Source organism: Chroicocephalus ridibundus, chromosome 21 (genome assembly GCF_963924245.1).
Source record: "Chroicocephalus ridibundus chromosome 21, bChrRid1.1, whole genome shotgun sequence".
In the NCBI taxonomy this organism is placed as follows: domain Eukaryota; kingdom Metazoa; phylum Chordata; class Aves; order Charadriiformes; family Laridae; genus Chroicocephalus; species Chroicocephalus ridibundus.
The window spans coordinates 4664052-4670157 of record NC_086304.1 but is presented as its reverse complement, the minus strand read 5'-3'; the positions used below and the strand labels follow the sequence as shown (position 1 = coordinate 4670157).

General features: G+C 48.6%; 1 long non-coding RNA gene across 1 annotated transcript; it reads right to left on the bottom strand.

Moving 5' to 3' along the window:
* Window positions 1-1173: 1173 nt before the first annotated feature.
* On the bottom strand, window positions 1174-5017 carry LOC134526039 (uncharacterized). The gene is made up of 2 exons (XR_010073881.1): window positions 4797-5017; window positions 1174-2854 (listed from the first exon to the last, which is right to left on the bottom strand). It is a non-coding gene; the product is annotated as an uncharacterized LOC134526039 (long non-coding RNA).
* Window positions 5018-6106: the final 1089 nt, after the last annotated feature.

The following is a 6106-nucleotide window of genomic DNA, read 5'->3' as shown; positions in this document are numbered from 1 at the left end:
TGAGGCGTCAACAGGAGAGGACAGAACAACCTGGGAAACTGGCAGCTTTGTGGCGGGTGAACGTCTGCTCCAGACTTCATACCAACAAACAAGCAACAGCTAGTCAGGGATGTAAAAGCCAGGGCTAAGAAGGTAGAGTTGAGGCTCCTGAGAGAAAGGAAAAAGGCCGAGAGCAGGAGACGTCTGGAGAGCAGGCTTTGGCCTGCTGGGGGACTGGCTTGGAAGAATCCTGTGGGATACGGCCCTGCGGAGAAGCAGGGTGCGGAGGGCTGCTTGAGGATCTCCTCTTCATGCTCCACAATGGCCCGCCTTGACATTCAGAAAGGACGGCGTGGATGAGAAAGAAGCTGCTGACAAAACCCAAGCCTGAAGAGGAAGCACAGAGGAGGTGGAAGCTGGCTGCCTGCCAGCCTCAGGGGTTTTGTGTTTCCATACCGGAGACAGGCAGTTGTGTGTGCGTGTGCTTGTTTATGTGGGGGGAAACTGAGGGATGAGGAGATCCTGGGGCCGGCTTCTGGATAGAGGATGTAAAACCAGCTCCTGGAGGGATCCATTTTCTCTGTGTGTCTCTACAGGTCTGTATTTCCCACTGACGTAGTCTGCCATACAGGCAGCGCACCGTACCAATACCCTCCCTGGTATTTTGGTGATGGTTGTCATGGTACTTCCTACTTGAGTCGGAAATTCTATTGAACTAGTACCTCCTTTAATTGTCTATCGTGGCCTGCAACTCCTCAGGTTATCTTGTGAGAGACAGCACCACCAGGGTGAGCCATCAGCATAGAAACATTGACAGCTGAGCAAATGGATCTTCATTCCAGGGCAATGGAGCTTCACTTCAGGGGAACCGTGAGAAACTCTGGGATATGGCCAAGAGAAACCTCCAGAAGTTTACAAGGAGAAGTGTCCGGTCCTGCACTGAGGGGGAGGAAGGTGCATCAGAGCCCGCTGGGACCTAACGTGCTGAGCAGTGGTCCTGAGGAGAAGGTGCTGGGAACTGGAGTGGCCCCCCAAAGAAAAGTGTCCCCCTGTGTGCAGCTCCCCATTTTGGAGGAGTGGGGAGGAACTGGAGAGTGCCCAGAGGAGGTCTGCCCAGCTGTGGTTCAGCGTATAGTGTCGGAGGATGTCGGAGTGGGAGACGGACCCGGAGTAACGATGGAGTCTCAATATGAGTATGATCGTTCTCCCTTTATTCAAGTTTTCACAGAGTATATATAGACAGGCAATAAGAGCACGCGCTAGCGGCAGCTATATGATTGGCTTACAGTCTCTTTTCACGCGCTGTCCATGCAGTTCATTCACAGATCAGATTGGTTACAAGAATTCACATAGTAAATTGCTTAGTCATTAGCACAACATGTTTTCTACCTTCTCAGTTCCCGTTTTTCCCATGTCCTAATTCCATTTTCTACCACCTGTTTTGCCCTTAATCTAATCTCTCACAGTAGGGAGGCTGGCTCACGTGACCATTTTCTCTCAGACACATTCCTACAATCCCCCCTTTTTCTTCTTGAGCCAGCCAGACCTTATGCATGGCATTTTCTATCATGTCAGTCACTTTGCGGAGAACACATGAGGCTACCATAATCAATAATAATATAACCAACAGTAGCATGAGCCCTTGCTTTAGTAAGTCTGATAACCATCCCGTTATACCCCATGAGTTTGACCAATCATCGAAACCATTTTTGACCGCTTTTAATTTGGACATGTTATCCTTGTTGTGACGCTCTTAGCAGGTTATATACTAAACACAATTAAAAACAGAATCAAAAAGAACCCTGCTAAGGCAATAAATACCTAGATTCCTAAATTTAGCCCAGAAAGCCAATTTCTTTGGATTTACCCACGAGAAATCCTTTTGTAATATTTCAAATACATTGCGGTTGCTGACAGCACGAGCGACCCTGGAAAAACAATCGTGGCAACATTTCGATCATCATAGTTACTGGTTTTGAAAAGGTATGTGACAAAAATACCCACTCTAATGCAGTCAGGCTCTTTGCATCATCCCACTGTCCTATCAGGGCATAAAGTTGAAATTCTTGTAGGAAGGTGTTCAATGTGTCTTGCAGCAGTAGTAGACTATATCTTATCTTTCAACATGCTGTGATGCCTTCGGAGCTGTTGGGGTTAATGAACATAAAACTTACGGGGGGGTGGGGGGGGGGGGCAGACACAGTGCTTCAGGGCATCCCCTGTACCTTCAAAGTGTGCTCATGTCTCTCTCCCCCTCTCTGACCCGAGACAGCCTCCTTATATCCTGCACTGGATTGAGTGGAGAAGTACAGGCTAGAGTCGCTGCATGCATGGCCAGTGCACACAGCGAGTCCCACCAGACTCTCCTGCGCTGGATCGAGTAGAAAAGTACAGGCCAGAGTCGCTGCACACGTGGCCAGTGTATGCAGCGAGTCTCACCAAACTCATGATCCAGCTTTGCTAACAGCAGCTGTCTGATACGTGACTACATTGTTGTAATCCCTTCTTGTTATCTTCTTCTGTGAAGGTCAGGTTCTCATGGATACACACATAGTTTTTAGAGCAACATATTCTACAACTCGTACAAGGATACGATGCAAAGCGGCATTTACAGCTGATCGTATAATGCTTATTAAACACGGCAAACAGCGTACTAAACATAACAGACAAATTCCTTCCACACAGGCAATGAGTATAATTTGCTTCAACCAACCCCACCCCCAAGTCCATCCAGCAAAGAGATTTCACCCCGTGGTCTCCACAAGTTGCTGGTTCGGTCGGTGCAGTTCCTGCAGCTGGGCATGGATGGATGTGGAGTGGTCACTTAGATTCATACAGTACAGTCCTTTAAAATCTTGACAACCATGTCTGTGAGCTGAAAGCAAAAAATCAGTAGCAGTTCTGTTTTGCAACATCGCATATCGAATACTATCTACATCTAGCGATAACTCAGAAATAGCTGTACTAGTAGCATTGTTAAACTTATCCTTGGCAGCAAGAGAGTCCTTGTTATCACGAATCCTTGGCAGCAAAAGAGTCCTTATTAGCAAGAGCGCATGCAGACTCCCTGTTCTTGCTGGTGCTGTGCTTTGATCTTCTTCCACAACAGGCCAAGATTCCCAAGCAGCTGGATAAGGTGTCTGTGAGTCCATTACAGGCTTATGTCATCCAAATGTTTTTCTTGCCAGCACCCGAGACTGAATAACAATTGGTGTGATATCTGTGTTTTCCAGCACCCAGGTGCGAGTCCCTTGAGTGTATTTACAGTCCTCCTCGCCGATTTTCCGTTGCTTTCCCATATTCCACCCCCTTGCTCAAGAGACCGCTTCTGCTGGGTTCATTTTAGTCTCGCAGGGTATAACACAGAGCAATCTACTAAGGCATGCAATAACATAGACACATAGGAAAAAACCAAAAACATATCTCTATGGTACTGCTTTGAACCAGGTGTCCTATTTCTCTTTTTCTGATGCTTTCTCGTAATGTGTAAGGCATACTTTTGTGCTAACGTGGCACATTTCCCATCTAATTGTTCCTGTTTGGTTTCTTTTTTTTTTTTTTTTTTCTTTTTTTTTTTTTCCCATCACTTACGACTGACATAAAAGTCTGCCTTTGCAACAAGAGCTCAGTTTCTCATTTTTCCTTAAGTTTCTCATTTTCATACAGAGCATCCTATAGATTTTGGCTCGACTCCTTTTCCCAATCAACCATGACCTTATAGACAAACAACAAACAACCAGCGATACGCCCTGCATGGGCAAGCCGTTCCCGAGAGTGTAAACGTGTCGGCTCATGAAAACTCCCCCAATATTTCAGGACTTCCATCGGTTCTACAGCCCATCCTGGTGTATCTACCTGGGGTGCGCTCGCCTTACGTCTAAACACTGTGTATATACAAACTTCTTCACTTGATGGAGTGTCAGCCCTAGATGCATACGAAAACAGTACCACACCGGGCAGAACACTTGCTCAAGTGGAGTCACCTAACGACACTGCACACAACAAAAAGCAAACAGTAGCACACATGCTGATCAGCAGGTATAAGCTGGCGCCCACACACACTTACACAGCAGACATACAAAACCAGCACTTCTATCTCAGGGAGACGACTGGGGAGGGGAGGGGGCGAGGCGGGCAATGTCAGGAGCAAACAGCTCCGGCTCTGTCCTTCTCTGCTGACATTCTGCCTCCTCCATCGGCCTCAGGTGGAGCAGAGGGGATCAGCAGGGGATCGTCCCGGACCTTCGGACCTGGCCTGTTCGATCCCCCTCCCATGGGTTGTAATGCTGCAAAAGCCCCGGCTGCTGTGGCTCGCTCCGCGTTCATATCTTGTAAGGTCGATAACACCAACCACCACGTCGTCGCTAACGGTGATGCCTCTTTGTCTCCTTTACTTATCATTTCCCACAGTTTTTTCCCAACAGCCTCCCATATTTCTGGTTTAAAAGCTGTCTGGGGCTCTGGTGCAAATCCGTTCTCTCTGCACCAGGTTAACAACCTTCGGAGCATACGCTCATCGTATTTCACCCCTCTCTTAGAGAGGATATGCAGGAGAAGTCTTAATATAGCCCCTTCTTCTTTTGTTACTTGTTGCCCCATCTCCTGCCCCGGCTTAATCAGTTTGAGCAACAGTTTCGCTGGTGTTTCAATCCCTCCCTTAGAGAGGATCCCAGCGAGTAGTGTGGCCGCAGCTTCTGTTTCCATAGCTGCGCCTGGGAGGTGAGGAGCGACCTCACGCCGTTGTCTGCTCCCGCTGATGCGCCCAAGCAGCACGTCTCCCAGCCGAAGTTTCCCACTCCCCTCCTCTAGCTGCTTACCGCAGTCTCGGAGAACTCAGTCGCGCTGAACCATCCTCTGCTACCAGATGTCGGAGGATGTCGGAGTGGGAGACGGACCCGGAGTAACGATGGAGTCTCAATATGAGTATGATCGTTCTCCCTTTATTCAAGTTTTCACAGAGTATATATAGACAGGCAATAAGAGCACGCGCTAGCGGCAGCTATATGATTGGCTTACAGTCTCTTTTCACGCGCTGTCCATGCAGTTCATTCACAGATCAGATTGGTTACAAGAATTCACATAGTAAATTACTTAGTCATTAGCACAACATGTTTTCTACCTTCTCAGTTCCCGTTTTTCCCATGTCCTAATTCCATTTTCTACCACCTGTTTTGCCCTTAATCTAATCTCTCATAGTAGGGAGGCTGGCTCACGTGACCATTTTCTCTCAGACACATTCCTACAGTATAGTGCACATGCGCTGCGTGGGGAGGCTGAGGAATGTGGGCTTCTTTGCCCCTTTGGCCCCATGGTGGAGAGGCTCTGGGCAGGACAGGGGTTGCTCGAAGGACGGTTTCAGAGATGATGGGGCTTTTCTTCTTCATGGGAGACCGCACGAGAAAGAAAGAATGCCAGAACTTGTAGCTTGGGAGGTTTAAACAGGAAACGGGAGAAAGAAACGTCACTCCAAGGGCAGCGCTGTGGAAAAGGCGGCCATCCAGAAAGAATGTGGATCAGCCCGTGGCTTTGTGTCTAAAGACATATCCCCGAAGGATGGCGAGACTTCAGAAAGCTTAGTGAGTTGCTCAGGCGGGAGCAAGGTGGAGAAGCAGGGGAGACGTCTGCAGCCTGCAGGGAACATGCCCAGGTGTGGAACACAATAGGACAGCCTGCGGTGGTTTCAACAGTGTGGGGCTGTTGAAATGTGAAAAGCCCCCAAGAGATCCAAGGTCTTAATCTCCGTGTCTGTGACTGTCACCTCTGCCACTGATGCCTATAAGGAGTACAAGAGCCTGATGGCCTCCCCGTCCCCACCTGGGAGCCTGGGAGGTGTCCTGCTGTCATTCTGCACGTGTCATTGCACCTCCCTTCCCACATCATCCGCATGGAAGAGCAACTTGGAAGACATCATCCTGTTTATGGAACAGGTCATCCTGAGTGCCATTATGTGGCACATGAAGAACAACCAGGCGATCAGGCACAGTCAGCATGGGTTCATGAGAGGCAGGTCGTGCTTGACAATCCTGATCCCCTTCTAAAACAAGGTGACCCGCTGAGTGGATGAGGGAAAGGCTGTGGATGTTGTTCACCTGGAGTTTAGTAAAGCTTCTTGACACAGTTTCCCACA